The sequence below is a fragment of the Lycium ferocissimum genome, chromosome 11 (assembly GCF_029784015.1).
Source record: "Lycium ferocissimum isolate CSIRO_LF1 chromosome 11, AGI_CSIRO_Lferr_CH_V1, whole genome shotgun sequence".
NCBI classification, from domain to species: domain Eukaryota; kingdom Viridiplantae; phylum Streptophyta; class Magnoliopsida; order Solanales; family Solanaceae; genus Lycium; species Lycium ferocissimum.
Window position 1 is genome coordinate 1,336,321 of NC_081352.1, and position 21,525 is coordinate 1,357,845.

Genomic DNA, 21,525 nt, shown 5'->3' on the forward strand with positions numbered 1-21,525 from the left:
GCCAATTTAGTGAAACGTCATTGTGAATTTGGGAAAACTTATTCTAATAGAAGTTTTAGATCTTTGAAGTAGCTTTCCAAAGGTATATAGTGGAGCTTAAATGGACTTGTGAGTAAACAGTTATGGCCATTTTACTAACCTGCATTTCGCGGGATCATCGTGCGTTCAATTTTGCAAATCTCAGGATAAACACCACAAATCACGCCCCTGTGACATGTCGTGCGGTAGGCCTGTATTTCACAGGTCAAACGTGCGATTCGCAGGTTGCGTCACGCACTTTGTTCGACTATAAAAACCCCAGAACGTGAAATTTTCGGCCGACTTTTTGAGAAGAAATAACCCTAGGGCTTAAAAGCAAACATATAAGGTAAGTTCTTGATCAATTATTATCATTACTACATCAGTCTAATGTCAATTCACTAATCTTAAACACTAGTTCATCTTTTCAAACCCTAGATTCTTGAAAGCTAAAGAAAGAAAAGAAGAAAGGAACGTTGGAGACTTTGAGATTTCTTCAAAAAGGTATGATCCTTGATGTTTTTGATCTTATTGAAAGGGTTTAGACTAGTGTAGGTTTTCCTAGGGGATTATAATCCATGAATGATTCACGAAGTTTTCAAGAACACGTTCTAGACATGAAAACCATAATTTTTCTATAAAGGGGTATATGAGTAGAATTAGATTAAAGCTCTAATCTTTCTCATCTAAAACCATTGTAGTGTGATTGTTGAACCTTGGGAACTCCGTTTTGCTAGATTTTAGCGGTATTTGAGGTATGTCTCTTTTGAACATACTCTTTTGACTATGAAGGTGATTTGTGTGTCTATATTTCAAAATTAGTTTGTTCAAGTATGTCTAGATTTTCCCAAAAATCTTTCTTGAAGTATGTTTACTTTTCAAAATCCTTCTTTGAAGTATGTTATATCGCTTGAAACGTGTGGATGATTGTTTGTGACTTGAAATTTTCCTTTGGAATATGAACATGATTATAACTCTTGTTTGGTGGAAGTTCTTTTGGAATTAAAGATGATTTCTTTTAGACAAGGTCATGCGTGTGTAGGGTCAAGCCCACATCGAACCTTATACGAACTATACTACCTTATGAAACTCACTTTTGCCATTATTGGATGATTTAACTTATTTTTCTAAAGGTAGGACCTTAAACTTATTTTTTTGTTGAATGGGTTTCTTGAACTTGAAATTGAATAAGGGATTTCAATAAAATTCTAAATTGGTTATGACTTGAAATGCCTCTTGTTACACCCCGGAAAATTTCACGTTACCAAGACTGTAGACGACTTAGTATGAGCTCAAGAGAGAGCTAAGCTATACAAGGATCAGGGATGGAGATTATATGATCTGACTACAAATGACATTATATGATCATATATACATACATACATACATACATACACATATATATATATATATATATATATATATATATATATATATATATATATATATATATATATGACATTTGGAGACCGTATGGAGTAATCAGTCAACACGTTACTATGAATAGCCCTCGTAACCGTAAGTTAAGGTGGGGCCCATGCCGAGGTTTTATAAAGGACATATGAAGAGTGATATGAGTAGTACATGGGAAGTTGAGCAAGTCTTCAGAAGTACCCTTAAGCCAAATATGGGCATAAGCCCTCCAAAAGGATGATTTAAGGATACGTTTTCGGATGATTTGACTCGGAGGGGCCAAAACGCTATTATAAGTTTGAAATTTGGAAACACACCAAAAATGAAAGTTTTAGATAATTGAAAGAGCTTTCCAACCATAGGTCATGGGCCCTCATACAATATCGGGATCAAGAGTTATGATCATTTTAAGATAAAGACTCCAAGCTGCCAAATGGCTTACGCGGGTCCCACTTGAGAAGGTCGGTAGAACCGACTTATGAGGGGTATAAATACCCCCATTAACTCCACCTTTTTAGGATTTTACATTCTCAATAGTCCTAGAAACTTCCCAACACAACCCCCAAACATTTATAGCCCATTAAATCAAGAATTTAACAAGATTACACCAAACTAGTCCATGAAATGTGATTGTCCTTTCTTTTACTTGATGTTGTGGTAAGTTTAGTCTTGAAAAAAGTTGGTGTGGTTGAATTTATTCAAGTATAAGGTATGTTCTTCATCCTATCTCTTATGTTGAGTTGATTTGAAGGTTTAGCAAGTCTTAAAAGTGAAAATAGATATGGAGAAAAGGTCATAAAGTGTTGTGTCGTAGTTGTTATGTTTATGGACTATTTTGAGCATGTTGTGGCCGTGTGGCTGGGCTTATTTACATGTATAGAGATGGTATCTAATGTTGTTGGTGTGTTGATGAGATTATGCTCCTTGATTGGGAAGAAAGTAAGTGTATATTGTTGTTGTATGTTGAAAAATATCGTGTGGGATGTTTTCTAGAATATATTGGTATTGATAATATTGTTGTTGATGTTGGTATTGTTGTTGTTGTTGTTGGTTGCTGAATTGAGGTTTCAGGCTAGGCATATAAGCAAAGGAGATGCTGTCGAAATTTTGGCAGATTCTAGAAAGATTTATTTGAAGTCTTAGGATAAGTATATAATAATGGGACTAATCATAGTATGAATGGTCTTATATGTAGACTTGCAAGCTCGGACGGATAAGCGTAGGTAGTTGGAGGCTAAACAGGTATGTTAAGGCTCGTCCCTTTTTTTCAAAGGCATGATTCCTATGGTATGATTCCATAAATGTTTCCATAACCTCCTTGATTTCAAAAGCTAGAAGTTATGATTCTTAAATCTTCTTATGATATTAAATATGAGAATGTTTCTATGATGATTGAAATGATGATGATTTTGTGTAAAAGTCTCAAGTTATGATTCCAACGATGATATGAAAATGTTGGGCTATTTCATAATTTTCTCGATTCTATTCATTGTTGTTGATCTCACCTTATGAGTTGTTCCTTCGAGGTGAGATATAGCGATAATGGTTGTTCCATAATATGAATAGGAGGTTACCAACCATACTTCACTCCGATAAAGTTGTAGCTTTCATATGAGCTTTCATGCATACTATTTACATTATGTATATGAACATGATATATATGGATAGGGCCGTAAGTTTCTCGGCACTAACTTACATGGATCGGGCCGTAAGTTCCTCGGCACTAACTTATATGGATCGCGCCGTATGTTGCTCTGCACTAACTTATATGGATCGGGCAGTAGTTCCTCGGCACTAAATTATATGGATCAGGCCGTACGTTCCTCGACACTAACTTATATGGATCGGGCCATAGTTTCTCGGCACTAAATTATATGGATCGAGCCGTACGTTCCTCGACACTAACTTATATGGATCGGGCCATACGTTCCTCGGCACTAACTTATATGGATCGGGCTGTACGTTCCATAGCACTAACATTTAGGATCGGGTTGCACGTTCTGCAACAATAATATTTATATTTATGTGTGTATATATATATATATATATATATATGTGTATATATATAGGTGCTTGTGTACACATGATTTTAAGATTTACAGGCTACCCCTCTTATTCCACGTTGCCTTTCACATCTATATATGTTGTTATTTATGCCATACATACTCAGTACATTATTCGTACTGACCCCCTTTTTTCGGGGGGCTGTGTTTCATGCCACGCAAGTGGATACAGATGAGTAGAAGACATTGGCTATAGGATGTTCCCAGGCTATCAGCTAGATTGGTGGCCTCCATCTCAGTTCGCGGTGTTACCGAGTCAGAGTACTTATGTTATGGTATCTCGTGTATGTTAGAGACTTTTACAGACAGTGTCCCGTGGATAGTGCGTCGAGATGTCGATAGTTATGTAAAGCGCCATATAGGTCGATGTATTTTTATGCTTTATTTTTAAAGACTTTATTGTGACTAAGGGTTTTCTTTGAATTAACGATAAGGGAAAAGTCCCTGATTTGACGAAAGAGTTTTATTGAAAAGTTTTTTTTACCTGACGGAAGCGTCATTTCGTAAATTAAAAGGTTCACGAAAAGTTGTGACTCCTGGATGGAATTGTAGTATGGCACTCAGCCGAGTAGGGTCTTGGGTGTCAGTCGCGGCCCTCCGGTTTAGGTCGTGACACCTCTATTTTGAGACGATGACTTGAGAAGTGAGATTCGGCTCTAAGCCATGATTGATAATTCGGTAATATGCCATGATTTGTATTTTGTTTATCTTTGGGCCTGTATGGGCAAGCTGTGCTAGTCCAGAGGACGATTAGCCTCCGTGTCTTCCTAGACCGGAGTATCTATGGCTGGGCTAGTCCAGAGGACGATTAGCCTCTGTATCTTTCCAGACCATAGTATCTATGGCTGTGCTAGTCCAGAGGATGATTAGCCTCCGTATCTTCCTAGACCGGACTATCTATTGTTGTGCTAATCCAGAGGACGATTAGCCTTCGTATCTTCCTAGACCGGAGTATCTATCATTTGTGTGCAAGTCTAAAGGACGATTAGCCTCTGTTGCTTCCTAGCCTGGAGTATCTATTGCTGTGCCAGTCCAGAGGACGGTTAGCCTCCGTGATTTCCTAACTCGGAGTATCGATTGATTGATCTGCCCGTGAGTGGCTTGTTTCATATTTTGATTAGCCTGTAAGTGGCTTGTTTTATATCTTGTTGCTTCAGTGGTATGTTTCATATTTTGTGGGATATATTACGGTGATTTGAATTTGTTTGAAATACTTGAAAATGGTAAATGGTAAGGAGTTAAGTTAATGTGTCCGTCATTGTTGGATTCTTTGATGTCTCTTTAATGTTGGACTCACTTTATTTTGGGTTTATTTTGTTATTTTCATTGATATCATTTTATTGATTTTATTCATTATATCTTTTTTTTGTTAACTATTGCCCCTTAGACACTGTTTAAGTACCTACTTTCGTACTATTCGGTCAAAAGGTGCTATTGCTCCTTTCTTTTTTTCTTTTTATATTGTTAATTTGTTTTTTATGACTATGTTAGGTATCATATAGAGAAAGAAGGAGAGTGATACGCCTACGACTTAAGAGAGAGGGAAGAAATAATATAGTAATATTTATCAAGCTTTTGGAGAGACTATAAAATCGGTGAGCCCACATGATTGTTCTTGGGGCACCATTTTATCTTTACTTTTCGTATTTTAGTTTCGGGCTGCCTCCCGATGATTTAGACATTGCTCATTATCTTAGAAGCTCCATAGTATATGTTCTTGTAGGTAGTTGTTGAGTTATTGATTAACTCTCGGGCACGTTATTACGTTTGACTAAGTATTTGATGAATAAAGACTTCCGCTGATTTAATTCATATATTCATGATTTGTTACATTTATTTTATAAACTGTTGGAGGCGAATATTGAACCTGGCGGGTTCAAATATTGTTATTGCATCTTTTAGGTATTTCCGATATTGTTCATGATGTCGGATGCCGGTCAGGTCTAGGGTGGGTTTTGGGGCATGACACTACAAAACAACTCCCAAATAACTATAATAACATCTACAATATCATAATCAAGTAGTCACATTCCATTAAGTCTTCAAAATTCATTCTCATATTCAACTTATACTAACAACTTCACACCAACCCTTAGCACATTCTCATACAACGCTTCCTCATCATTATTATTACCTTTTATAACAAGATTATATCCATATCATACTAAGAATCATGACTCAAGTTAGCTTACTACTCAAAAACATCATGAAAACTACATGTAGAACTCATCTTCTACTTTCTCCTTCTACCCAAGTTGTTCAATAACTAAACATTCTTGATAATGTGAAATAAATATGAAAGCTAACCTTTTATCTCACAAGATTGAGCTTTGGAACAAGCTATCAACTTATATGGAAACCCTAGCTTCAATACCCAAAGAATTCTTGAAGTTTACTAACCCTAGCAAGACTTCTAGCACATGAATATCTTGATTCTTGCATCTTGATCTTTAATCTCTCTTGGATTAGTTAATGGAGTTGAAGAGAGAGTATTTGGAGAGCTCTTGGATCAGATTTGGGAAAATAAAAGGTCTAAATGTAGTGGAACGAAATATATACAGCGTGACTTAAAAAGCCGACGAGCAATTCTGCGCCCACTTTGACGGACCGTCAAAATTCCTACGGTCCGTCAAAGTGCACCGTAAAAATGGCCACCCCAACATTGCTTACTGTGACCCTTATACGGCAGTGCTTCACCATTTGACGGGCCGTCAAATAATATACGGTCCGTCAAAGTGCCCTCTTCCGAAAAGTTGCTCCTTTCGATTCGTTTGACTCCCAATCCTTATGGAACCTTCTTGGGACTTGAATAACACTTCATTAACCATACAATAGGCCCGATAGCAGCCCCTCAAGACATTACTAAATAAATACTAGCTCAATTATAGTGAAAACCTCTCCGAGCGCGACTTACATTTCACTTCATTCAACAAACTCAGTTCCATATATTTCTATGACTTCAAAGTCTTAAGGTACTAACTTATAGTTATCAAATACTCTCCTTAATCTCATAAGGATCTCATGTTCAGCTTAGGTTCACGCTAGTCTACTCATGATTCACACGACTCGAAATTTTTGAGATGTAACAATGTAAGGAAAAGTTGCACTCATGCTGTCCGGAGTCTCCATTTCCTATTAGCAAATCAACCTTTTAAGAGTGAAGCTAAATTAGTTTTGTGGGTTGTCTTCTTGATTTTTCTTTTAGGTGTCCGAAATGTGGACTAATCAAGTGTTTTAATACTCCCCTCATCCCAAAATGATTGTCCTCTTTTGACTTGGCATAAAGTTTAAGAAATAAAGGAAGACTTTTGAAATGTGTGGTCCAAAACAATCCTTAGATATTTGTGGGGCTGAAAATCATCTCATAAAGTTAAATTATTTCTAAATATAGAAAGGGGACAATATTTTTGGGATAGACTAAAAAGGAAAGGAAGACAATCTTTTTGGGACAGAGGGAGTAATATATATGATTTTCACACGAAACTGTTATATCAAATAAGCATTTAGAAAATATATAATTTATTTTCCTATACCTCGTTACTCCAAGGCTACTAACGCATGAAGTAAAATTGTGCCATATGTAAAACAAATTTATTGTTTCCTAAAACATAAAAAATCCCAATGCTTTTCATTAATAATATCCTTCCTAAGTGGGATTACAAGGCTTTAAAGTAAATGAATGCAATAATATCAAAAGGAGTCCACCCCTTGGATCGAAATTTGCTCCCTCTCAGTCCGTGCCTTCTTAGCCCTTCGAAGGGCGGTCACAAACTATAAATGCCTGGGTGGAATTAATGTTGTCCCGATCCACCGACCCCTACGAAAACATAAAATGCAATGAGAGTCCTTGTATCTATTGCTCCCCAACAAAAGTGTCAAGCCATTCTAAACTTGTCAATGAGGCATCCGCCTCGTCTGTCAAACTCTTAATCACAGTTTGATCATATTTTGTTTTTGCTTGATGATTCGTTGCCCTTTCTTATGCTTGTTGTTTCATTCTTATAACCTGAATTGCCTTCGTGGCTTCCTTATCCACGAGAAATTTGTAAAGGTAAGGACCTACAGTGGCGATGCCCTGCAACTCCGGCCAAGCCACTTATAGTAATCTTCGTCATGACCTGGATTATTTGGGTCCTCGTCCAACTTGTCTTCTTTCATCACATTCTTCCAATCTTTCCTAGCATCTTGTATGTGTCATGACCCAACTAGAGGGCTATGACGGGTACCCGAAGCTGACTACCGAGCACGACTCATTACGCTAATCATCATACCCATCCTAGACACACATAATCTCCAAGGCAATACATAAATATACATAAGCCCTCACGGCTACAAAAATGATATATAAAAATATACACTGATGTATTCATGAGACAACTACTACCCACTCATACGTATCTACGAGCCTCTACTAGAGTACTGAGACATAAGGACGGGATAAGACACTGTCGTGCCCAAACATGTACACAAAAGAATGTATCAACAAATGGGGGTGTGGAGTGCTCAAGTGGAATTTCTTTGAGTAGCTCCTAAGAATCCCGGGCCGCCTCTTGCCTACTGTGGGCATAAACGGACATCCAAAATATAAAGGACGTCAGTCTGAACAATGTCGCGAGTATGTAATACACGTATATACATGATAAAGGGATGCGAGAACATAAGGCAAAGGGGTAACCTATAAGTGATTTCCTCTTAAGGCGGAGTCATGCATATCTATAATCATATGGAATAAACAACATCATATCATTTAAGCATAAATATGTAACTGCCCGACCATATAGGTACAGTGTGATCATCGTTAGCCGCGTCGGGGTAAACATCTCATGCCACCCACTAGTGGTGTTGCACGTACCATCTAGACATGGTGTATATGTCACCACGCCTCTTTATTGTAATGCTCTCTGACCATGTAGGCACGGTGTAATCTCATCATTATGTACTTATTATAAAACATGCATAAGAACTCAAGTAAAAGCTACGACTCTATCGGGGTGATGTAAGGTCGAGAACCGCTGATTCCATTATGGAGTAGTCGTGATCATCATGTCCCACCTTGAAGGAACTAGCGTCATAAGGTGAGTCTAATAACAATGAATAACATCGAGGAATCATATAAGGATCATTAACTTCATAAGACTATCATATCATAAGCTTTAGAGTCCTAGACTTAGATTCATCATCATCATTGTCATATTGTGCTAACATCTCTTATCTTTATCTCATGAGAAAGATCTTAATAATCATAGACTTATAGTTTCGGAATATAAGAGAGTCATGGAAAGATAAAGGAAGTCATGTTGTAGGAATCATGCCTTAGAGAAGAGAGGACTAGCCTTACATACCTCTTTGTCTCCTTAACTATATCGACTAAATGGTTCAACTAATATGGAAGTTGAAGATTCTACATTCAAGAGAATTTATAAGATTAGATAATCGATAATAGTTGAGCTTAACCTAAAGCGACTAAAAGCTAATAAAAATTGGGCAGCATTTCCTTTGTTTCTATAACTTTCTCCATATAATATAACAACTCCCAAATATCAACAACAACATCCACAATATCATGATCGATAAACTCGTTAAGCTAGATATTATTCAATTCTCAAAATTCCCTCTTCAAGTCATCCCTAACCATGGTTATCACCCATTCACATATAATACTTCTTCAACGCTCTCAATATCATTCATAACATGTCAAGAACTGTGAATCAAATCAAATTACCACTCAAGAATTCCACTATTCTCATATTTGTACTCTATTTTTTACTTTCTTCCATAATCCAAGTGATGGTTGGAAGACTTGGATTACGGAAGAAAGTAGAAAATGGAGTACAAATATGAGAATAGTGGAATTCTTTGTGTGTGATTTGATTTGGACCTTTCTTGACATGTTATGAATTTTTTGCCTATTTTGAAGCGTTGAAGATCTTTGTATTATATGTGATGATTAATAACCATGGTTAGGATGACTTGAAGAGGGAATTTTGATTAAAATAATAGCATGATTTTTAACGTGTTTATTGATCATGATACCATGGATTTGTCAAAGATATATTTGGGAGTTCTTATATTATATCAAAAAGTTAATAGAAACAAACAAAAGTTAATTTTTATTATGTCCTTTAATTGACATTAGTCTTAAGCTTAAGTATATTTCAATTATCTAATCTTGGTCCAAATTAGCCAATTTAAAGTGACTTTACAAATGACCATTTAGTAGACTAATGAATTTGGCCTTCTCACGCAAGGTCCACGCTTGAACTAAGTCCCAATTTAAAAGGCTAATTTTGAAATAATGACCTCAATTATCTTTCCAAATTCTTTATATTCCGGATAATTACAAGTCTATGATTATTTAAGAGCTTCTCATGAGATAAAAGATAAGAGATTGGTTATGAATATAATCACAATTAAATACTTAATTAATTATGGACTCAAAATTCTAATAAATTGATTAAATCCAACGATCCTCGATGTTATTCAATGTTGTTAGAGTCATTTAATTGACGCTAGTTCCTTCAATTAAACATGATGATAAAATACTTTGTAAATTGACATTGGGGGTTCTTTAAGTTCGAACAATTGTGGTAAATTATTTTCTCTCTTGAGTTCTTATGCATGCTTTATAATAAAAATGATGATGAGATTTCCAAATGACTTACATGGCGAAATCAAACTTCGACTAAAATGGCGGCATATACACCATGTCTAGATGGCATGGATCCCTTTATCATGTTATTGTGTATATCCATACTCGGTACATTGTTAAATCGGACCGTTTTCTTTCTTTTAGGTGTATTCACACCCACGGAGGCGAGGATAGTGGTTCTTAGGCGCTACTCGGTAGATTCACGGAGCACTCCACTATTAGAGGAAGTGTCATTTGTTGATACATTCTTTTGCGTACATGTTTGGGCACGACGGGGTCCTGTCATGTCCTTATGTCTCAATAATCTAGTAGAGGCTCGTAGATACGTATGCGTGGATAGTAGTTGTCTTATGAATACATCAGTGTATATTTTTGTATATCATTTTTGAAGCCGTGATGGCTTATGTATATTTATGTATTGCCTTGGAGATTATGTGTGTCTAGGATGGGTATGATGATTAGTGTAATGAGTGGTGCTCGGTAGTCAGCTCCGGGTACCCGTCATGGCCCCCTAGTCGGGTCGTGACAGTATGCCCTCAATATGACTCTCTTCGTAGTCTTGCACAAACTCTCTCATATCTCCCATATTTAGGTTGACCTTTCTCATACCGAACTGTCTAAGTACCCTCAAAGATGTGTAGGGTCTGATCCCCCTAATGCCCATAAGTGGTAAATATGGACGTCTACGGCTCTTAACACAAATAGACTTGGAATGGAAGTCAGGCAGTCTCCACCTGATGTGTTTTTCTCTTATTCTAGAAAAGATGTGAGCCTATTCCACTTTGTCTTAAACCCCACAAGGTTCGGTTGCAATGCTCAGATCATCTTCCCTCCAGGTCAGATCTCGGCAGGAGGTTGAACCATTCTTATCTAAATGCTTAAGTATCCACCATTGAACTAGGAGATTGCAACCCTGGAAATAATAATAGAAGTTGAGATACTTCCTTAAAGCTCAGTATATGTCTGACAAGATGATAGGGATAATATCAAAGCACTTGGTATGCCCGTCTGTTGTAATGCCTCTAAGGAAAGAATGGGCAACGAAGACAACCCTGGTGTCTATGGCTAGGGAAGAATTTAGTGGAAATACCATGGTTCCTAGCAGGAAAGTAATGAAGGCTAGTGTTTGGTTGGCTTCCCAGGATTGGAATGAAGGAAACTCAAGGAAGTGCTTTCATACCCCTGTTTGGACGAATACCTCCCATACAGCTCCCTAAAGGCTATTGTGGGCCCCTGTGCCTAGTTAGCTTTGTTAACAGCAATCATGTCTTTAATTTCTTTTGGGGTAGGTTTGTGAGGGATGAGGATAGTTTGAGCTAACTTTTTTTTGGATCTGTTTACACTTCCCGCCCTTTCCAAGACATCTCTAATTTCTTCTAAGATAGGAGTCATCTCTATTTCTCCAAATCTGAACACTATTCTGTCATTATCCCAATAACTGATAATAATCTCTAGCAAACCTGGATCCCCCGTCATATTCATCAACGAGGTAGATGCCCTGTGCAACCCTTTCTCTTTTTTTTTTAATCATTAGTCAAACCTTCCTACCACATTACTAAACCCGGTGGTGGACCCACAATCATATCAAACTTCAAATTAGAAGACATCTGCAAGATAGAACACTATTAGCTCTTCTCCCCCAGGAACAATAATTTATTTCACATAAGGCACAATGGTGCTTCCAAATAGCAAGTAGTGGGATGCAATGCCTTCGGGTTTTTACACTGTCTGAACACAGTTAGGTGTCTATCCTGTCCGATTCTGGTAGGCATGAGATACCCAAATCGATCTATGGTCAGTATGCGCTATATCAGTAAGGATTTGGCTCCGCTCTACGCTAGTTATTCTAGAGTGATTTTTCAAGTAAATGACACAGGTTATCCAAGCGGACAAGCTGGGGGCGGGTTCCCTAAGGCTGTGGGACGACCGCGTGCCCACTCGACCTTCAGATTCCACCAAAGAAAAATAGCAATAGGGTTTTTTAGTGATGGTATGACCGCAGCTCATCCTGCATTGTCACCCTTGGAATAATGTGTAAAATAAATGTCAGGAGTGGCGGAGTATGCATGCATGTATGACAATTATATATTTTGAGGGAATTTAAACACATAAGTAATTTATATCACTTAAACAATTTATATAACACAAAACAAACAATTATTGGAACCCTTATGGTTTGAACCTTAAATTGTCCCCAACAGAGTCGCCATCTGCAGCAGTTCTATTTTTTTTTTATTCGAATTTGCACTTGCCTCATTTAAAAAGGAAAGTGCCCCGGGAAAGTACAAGTTTAATCGTACCGGAAAAAAGGAAAAAATATATTTCTATGTGGATGGTGCTCTAAATGGATATTATTTTAGAGTCGTCACCTAACTTATAGCTAAGTTAGAAAAACCAGTCCAAAAGGGTTCATTTAAAGCGATTAAATCTTAAAAGAAACCAATCTAAACCAAAGTATGGGTAAAGGTTCTGTTGATCCCCGGGGAAGGTGTTAGGTACCCCGGTATTAATGATCCGTAAAATACGCTTGAACTACGCCCTTCTAATAGTATTCCTTGTGAATATAAATTATTTTTTATAAAAACTGCTTTTGTTTTAGATTCCCGCAATAAAAGGTTAGTCATTTATGCAAAATGCAACACTTTCAAGAAATAAAAGTTGTAAAGTTTTGCCCAAAATTGGGCGTTTTGGGTTTCGGACTAGAACACCTAGGTTAAAATCCGAAGGTGTTAACCTAAGTAGAACATTACATAAGCCCACTCGAGTTTTAAAAAAAAAAATTTAGTTAAGTTTTTTCAGGAAAAATCGATTTTTGGCATACTATTATTGTCCATATTTTAACCATACTTTATATTTTAGATTTTTAGTCATTTTTTAGTCCAAGATGGTCAAAAATAGTCCAAGTCGAAATCTTGTAACGACCCGTTTGGTCGTTATGGCTCTTTTGGCACTTTCACCACATCCGAGCATTGATTGACTCACTTTTGACTCGAGGTAGACTTTTAGGCAAATGGAATTTTCGGAGTTTCATCAACTCTGAGAGGTCCGGATGATTGTTTATAACTTGTATGTATGATTGGTTCGATTCCCAATGCATTTTGGTGCATTTCGGGACTTTGGATGGGAAATGAGAAGTAGGCACCGGTGGTTGACTCGGTCAACGAGACCTCCATTGGAAATTTTGAGAACACGAGTGCGTTCGTAGCGTATTTTTGTATGGGTTTAGCTAGTCAGATTGTGAGCAATTGGCCTCGGGAATAACCCAAAAATTGAATTGAAGACTCAGAGAAATTCAGGAAGTCTGGTGTCTGGTGCCAGCAATGGTGGCAGCAGAGCCGCCCCAGCGGAATCGCTGTGGTGGTGTGATGACCGCTGGGGCAGTGATGGGAAATATAGACCATACCACAACTGCGGTAGCCCAGCCACCGTAGCGGCACCGCAGTAGCGGCACTCCCTCCGCCGTGGAGGTCACGGGCAGTGTTATTTCATTTAATGCATCTTAAATAAGACTTAGACCCTCATTATTTCATATCTCGGTATTGGAGCCTAGAGAAACTATTCTTAGAGATAATTTGAAGAAACTCTTAAAGGTAAACGTTGCACAATCCTTTACTCTTCCTTAATCATAATCATCTTAGAATTCCCCCTTCCCTTTTCCAATCCCTTATAGTTGGAATTTGAAGAAGGGTTTTGGGAGATTTTCCCTTAAGGTCCTATATGATAAATTGATGATGTTGAAGATAAAACTTGATGAATCTAAGCTTAGTAATTATATATCTTTCACTTTTAATGTTGAATTTCGAATTTGGAGAATTAGGGTTCATACCCAATTTGGATTTTTTTTACTAGAAATTAGATTAGGGGATGATTCTTGAGCTAAATCAACAATTAAGGATGGGGTTATGATTACCTAAGATTCAATTTGGTATTTTACCCGTAAATTTCCCAATTTTCCCTTGTGGGCCCATTTCCCCAATTTCTAGGGTTAAAATGGACCTAATTGATATCACAGCAATATTAGTATTATTATTCATCATTTCTAATTTAGAATTCGATTATGCTTAGACTGCTTTGGTTCTGAGCTTCAGAGGAAGGGCAAGGCGAAAAAGTGACTTGTTGGTGTTGCAGTTCAGCAGTCCAGGTAGGTTATGGTTTACCTTTTGGTGAGACTTAGTATAGTGAATCACATATTTATATTATGATGTCGAAGACAGCATGTGAATCTTCGGGTGTGAAGTTGGGATGGATATTGCCTTAGGTTGGGCCCTAATGTGTGTTGGGATTAGCCATTTCGTTTGATTGTTTAATTGTGTTGGCTTGATGCCATGTGTTAGTTGGTAGATAGCGAATGTCACTTGTTGCCCTGAATTGGGATAGGATTGACATACCCGTTGTTGGTATTTGTACTATGATACATTACTGGCGTACCCATTGTTGGTACTTGAGTTATTGATATATGTTGGCATACCCACTGTTAGTATTGCGATGTGATATATTGTTGGCGTACCCCATTGAGTTACTTGTGATTTTGAGCTTACTTGTTGATGATTGACATATGCATTGCACGCATTCTCTCATATTAATGCATGGCCAATATCCGGTGAGGATCCGGTATCGTTGATTGAGCGAAATTGATATTTCATAAACTCTTTTACTTGTGTGATTGTGAAAAAGGCCGATGTCCGAAGAGCCATTTCGGAATCATTGTTTATATGAAACTGATACTTGCTAAACTCTTTTACTTGAGTGATTGTGAGGAGGCCGATGTCCGAGGTTCAATTCCGAAATTATTGATTTATGAAACCGATATTTGATAACTCTTTTGAGTGATTGTGAGGAGGACGATGTCCGAAGGTTATATTCGGGCATCATTGTGCATGGCCGATTCCGATGTTATCCTGGATTCAATTGTAGTGCATGGGGGGTCCCCCAGAGTGGTGCCGGTGAGACTCTGCTCACACTGTAAATCTTAGGACAACCCCTTTTTGACAACTCTTAAAGGTTATTCTTCTGTAGTTTGCTCTCTTACGGCTTAGCTGATTTCTTCTTCCACTAATCACTCTACTCCGAACTTGACTTAAGCCCTTGGTTTCTAACACACATTCGGATGTATCCGAACTATCACCCACTTAAGATGTTCATCTAACTAAGGAAATCAAATCATACTTCTACTAGTTCTGCTGAAATTGCTAATGCATTGTATCTACTCAAAACTTACTTACTATTTTTTTGTTAATCACCCGCTAGCTTCATATTTTCTTATTCTGCTCTGAATAACCTAAGTTATTTCTAACTCTCCCTCATCATCTGACGCTATTCTACAGTTGTATACTATCTTTTCTGAACTATGGATCACACTTAACAAACCTTTATCTATCTTATACGAAAGATTGGAACAACTAAACCCAAACTTCTTATACACTTCAAAATCGTATCAGACTATACACATCTGGGATAAACACTTACTCACATAGCTTAAGCGAGAACTGTCACATCTTCTTATCTCATAATAATAATTACTTCTTAAAGTAACTTACAACCATCGTACTCTCTAACTCTGATCTGACTAACTTAAACAAACTAAAATCATTGCCGAAAATTTAATATCGTCTGCTCATGGTTAGTATTTCATACATACCTCTTTTCTTAACAGGCATAGTTCATACGAAAATTTCATCTGTGGTGATAATTGGGGATGCCTCTTTATCCTGATGACCTGCTGAAGCTTCCAAGCAGACTTCATTGAGAACTGAAATATCAGGCTTAGCTGTATTACAACCTGACTGAGCTTGAGAACTAAGAGGAGCCACCGAAACACACATTAAGGCCCAAACGTTACACCTCTTTGTGTCCCTATAACACTTGTTGCACATAAGATTTGAAAACTTCTCGTAGCTCACGGTGTATGTCCGTGAGGCCTGGTGCTCTTAAAATCTGTTTCTAGCTGAACCGACCCCTTTTTGGTCATATCTAGACCTCGAGACTAGTGCAGTAGCAGCAGATGGAGTGGGTCCTGATGACCTCCGGTAGAAAACTGTCTGCCTCCACCTTCCTGAGATCCTCCATGATTTACGTTTCCTGCAGACTTAGCTCCTTTTCTAATTTCTCTGTTATCCTCTTCCTACTGTCTTTCATTCTCCTTTCTCAAGAACATCATTATCATTCAACTTACCATTCATTCTACTATACCCTTCTTGGGAAACTTACACTTTATTCACCTTTCAATAGCACTTGAAGTCTCATTCGTTACCAGTAGGTACTGCACAATTGTACCCCCTATGGGTAAACATCCTTACTTGGACCTTGAATTATCTGTTCATCGCCTGCGCATTTGAAACGTACGTAATTTGATTGGAATAGAAGGTTACTTATTACTCTAAGCTTCATGGCACGATCTAGAGTAGAAAGAAATGAGATAAATCCTGAATGTCTTGGTGGTCAATTGTTTATACGTGTAGGGCCCTCACACATATAAAAGAGACGCCACTGGACACGGCTTCATAGACTCCCTAAGACACTTGAACCTAGGGCTCTGATACCAAGCTTTGTCACGCCCGAACTCGGGCTCGGATGTAACACGGCACCGTGCTCGACCGCATGTGACCGAGCGAACCAATCGGCCGATTTCGAATCAACATGTGATATCAAAACATACCGACTTATAAAATAAAACTAATACATGCGATTAACTAAAAGTCGACTGAAATATCATAATGCGGAAATACTTAGACAATCTGAAAATATCTGAAAGTAGCCAACATGGCTTAAACCAAACCAACTGGACAACTGCCAACAAGGCTAACATAATAAGTATCGATTGTCGAATCGTGTCTATGAAGCCTCTAAGAATACCGAATAATAGAGCGTCTACATGAACCGAAATATGGATAGCCGACAATGCCCCGAAGGAATTTGGGCTCTCGCGATGAAGCGATACGTGTATTCCTAAAGAGCTGAGTCGTCAACCTGTACCCAAGTAATAAAAAGGGACATCAGCACATTTGAATTGTCTTTGGTATGTAAAGAAACTGAAGCAATAAAATACCGAAATCAAATCGAAATCGATAATCAGAATCGTAATAGCAAGGAAGTAGAGATATGAATACTCCGCTCCGTATCTCGAATTACGTATTATCCGTGTTTGTATATGTGGGGCCTCGGCCCAATATAAATGCACGCTATGGCCTCGGCCTAGTAGTGCGTCAGTCAATGGCCTCGGCCATGTATACGTATACACAAGACTGTGTTGTGCCCTCGGGCAAAATCACATATGTATAATTATGGTTAATTAATAGGGACTGAGACCATAATAACAATGGACAATGCTGAACTGAAATAGACATGCTGGACCGAATTAAAACACCGATCAAGTTTCGAGCATACTTTGAATTTCTGCATCGAGACTCATGTGGTAACAATACATAAGTCTATAAAGATTACGTGCTGAGTTCATGATATTCAAATTGACAACCATGAACGAATTCTGAATCGCAACCCTAGAAGATAACAGTTCTATATCATATAATAAAACTAGGGCTAAACTATATTCTCGAGTCAAATTACGACAAGTATGAAGAATGAGGCGTAGGGAGAATCATGAACATTCCCTAACGTAGATAGTTAGCCTCACATACCTTAATTCCAGCCTTTGAGCGTAATACAATGTTCGTCACCCCTTTCAACTTTGATCTATATCAATACAAGTCAAAGGGATTCTATATTAGCAATAATATTCATGCTTTGGTCATATAAGCATTTTATCGAACACTTGGTGGGCATAAAGCTCCACAACCTGCATTAGTGTTTTCTTCACCCAATCCCCATTCTATTACTTCTAGAGGATTCTACAATCTTAATTAGGTGTAATTAACATCATTTTCCATCACCCATATGATTATAACAATCTCAAGTCAACAATCCAAAACCCTACTATAATTCGTGTAATTCTCTTTACTAGACCCATTTACTATTCTCCCAAGAACCCATCAATTCACTATTATGAATGATTAGAGTGTAGAAGCATTACCTTTTTGACGTTCAATCCTCTTGAATTTGGGTTCTAGGGTTTTCACCTCCAACAATAATGTTCCAATCACAACTCTATGGATTAGAAGGGTTTACTCAAGTTAGAAAGGGATTAGGGACTTGAATTCAACCTAGAATCATGATAAAACTTACCTTGGAGGGTTCTTGAGGCTTGGGACTTGTTTCCTCTGACTTTAGGGTGATTTTTCGTGACTAGAGTTGTTAGGAAAATAAACTCCAAGGTTAAATATAACTTAAAACGCGAAATCCAAGTTTTGACCCGAAATTGACCTGTTTCGCGATGGGTCCGCGATGCGGGTGAATCGCGCAACATTTTGCAGGTAACTACTTAGAGTTGCATGATCGGCCCGCGAAGCGGGGCCATCGCACGCGCTCTCACGCGCCCTCACGCGCCCCGAGAAGCGGTGTGTGTCGGTTTTGCGCAGTGTTCGGTAAAATAGGCATAACTTCTTGTACATAGCTCTGTTCAAGGTCCATAATATACCTTTGAAAATCTATTTCAAAGGACTACAACTTTCATGTTTTAAGTTTCCTCAAATTCCCAACGGATTTTCACGAAATTCGACTGGAAGGCAAACGTATCAAAACTTAGCCGATTCTATAGACTTTTAAACGTCTTACTATTAGCCATATTGAGACGATCATATATCCTTGCTCCGATCTCTGATTGGCCTGGTCCTTATATCTTTAGAAAGCTATTTTTACGTACTACAACTTTCATTGAGGGTACTTTACCAAATTCCCAACTAATCAAGGAGTTATCACTATCCGAAGTAGGCCTGTCAACCATTTTCGCAAAACGTTCAAACCTTCAATTTTTCCACTAAAACTCTAATGATATGAGTCTAACCTTAGTTCTAAGATACGGGGTGTTACACTATTATTGAGCATGCTTCGATGGTTAAGGGCGCCAAGGCCCGTGCTTTTAGTGGTGGTGACAAGAGGCCACATCAGACTGACAACTTTGGGGGTTCTGGTACGAGGGGCGCCAGTCAGTTTTCGAGGCTATCTCAGCCCTATTCCGGTCATCCCGTACATTCAGCATTACCCGCTTCCTCTAGTGAGCCACCTAGACAGAGAGTTCGTTCTCTGGACCAATAGACAGGACTGCTTTATTCAAGTATTTAGTTTCCATGTTTCAGCATTCAACTCCTCTTACCTGTTTCTCTTGTGGAGAGGTTAGACATATTTCTAAGATATGTCCCCGATCTAGGTGAGATTTTCAGCGGTCGAGGACTCCTATATCATCCGGTGGCCGAGGAAGGACTTCTCAGAGAGGCGGTGCTCAGTCAAGCCGTGGTACTTCCCATGGTTCTAGAAGTAGGTCCCAGCCAGCTAGCGGTGGTAATCAGAGTTCGAGTGGGGGATCCTAGGCTGGGCGTGGTGGATCCCATTGTTACTCATTTCCTGGTATGTCCAATATAGAGGCCTCAGATATTGTGATCTCAGGTACCATTTTTGTCCGTCATAGAGCAGCATCTGTGTTATTTGATCCTGGATCCACTTATTCATATGTATCTACATTTCATGTCGTTGGTTGGGATTTACCCTATGATAGCATAGATATACCTGTTCCTGTGTCTACTCTAATCGGAGATTCTGTGGTTGTTGATCGAGTCTACCGGTCTTGTTTAGTTACTTTTATGGGGTATGACACCAAGGTAGATTTGATGATTCTGGATATGATGGACTTTGATATTATATTGGGTATGACCTGGCTTTCTCCTTATCATGCAATCTTAGACTGTCATGCCAAGACAGTCACTTTAGCCAAGCCAGGCATCCCTAGGCTTGAGTGGAGAGGTTCTCCGAGTCTCGCTCCTAAGAAGATTATTTCCTTCCTTCGGGCAAAGAAACTAGTAAGTAAGGGGTGTTTAGCCTGTTTGGCGCATATTCATGATACGACTATTATATCTCCGCCCCTTGAGTCTATTCCTATTGTGAGCGAGTTTGCAGAGGTATTTCCATTAGATTTGTCGGGTATGCCACCCGATCGTGACATTGATTTCTGTATCGACGTGGACTCAGGTACTCGTCCTATTTCCATCCCACCACATCGGATGGCACCAGCCGAGTTGAGAGAACTTAAGGAGGAATTGCAGGATTTATTGAGCAAGGGGTTCATTAGACCAAGCGTCTCCCCTTGGGGTGCTCCAGTGTTATTTTGTGAAGAAGAAAGATGGGACTATGAGGATGTGCATTGATTACCGCCAGTTGAACAAGGTCACTATCCGGAACAATTGCCATATGCCTAGTATTGATGATCTATTTGACCAGCTTCAGGGTGCTTCGGTGTTTTCTAAGATTGATTTGCATTCTGGCTATCATCAGTTGAAGATTAGGGTGGAGGATATTCCGAAGACAACATTTCGGATAAGATATGGCCACTATGAGTTTCTAGTGATGTCTTTCGGGCTTACCAATGCCCCAGCTGCATTTATGACCTGGATGAATGGCATCTTTAGGCCGTTCCTTGATTCTTTTGTGATTGTGTTTATTGATGACATCTTGGTGTATTCCAAGAATAGAGCAGAGCATGACAGCCATCTTCGTACCTGTTACACCCCGTAGTTTCGTACGTGAAAATTTATAAGTGTTGGACATTCTAAGTATGGATCTTTGGAGAACCCTTCAAGGATATATGATATTATATGAACTAATCCTATGATCATGACGGTTTACATTCATATAATAAGCTATGGGAAACTCCGGGACCAAGCAAATCGAAGAAAATAAATTTGTCGAAAATTTGAAAAAAGTTGACAGAATTTTGGACAAAATTTTAGGTCAACTTTGGAGGGGTATATCTCCTAGTATATTAAGAGTTTTAAGGTCTTTCAAAAGCCTAAAATGAAGTTCGTCCAGTCTAGTTTCGAACGCAAAAAACCACTCATCGATACGATATATAAGTAGAGAATTATGGATGTTACAAGTTCAGCTGACCGAGCAGAAACACGTGCTACAGTGCTTCTACAGTGACCCGACCCGAATTTGAACTAATATAAAAGGGGCTTGCCCCCTCTTTTTCACCCAAAACCTCTTCCAAAATGTTCAAAAATCCTCTAGAAATTTTCCCAACTTCCAAACCAAAATTTCAAGCCTAAATCAACAATAATTCCCAAATTCCGGTTCAGGCAACGTATAGTTGCGAGTATAGAATCGTATAGCGACGCGTGTGGTTCATGTTTAAGGTGAATAAAGTGATGTTCTTCTACTATAAGGTATGTTCTTGCTATTATTTACGTGATTAAGATGATATAAATGTTTAGAAATTATTGAAAAGGAAAGAATCATAGGAGAAAAATCATAAAGAGTTGAATATAATTTTTTGATTAT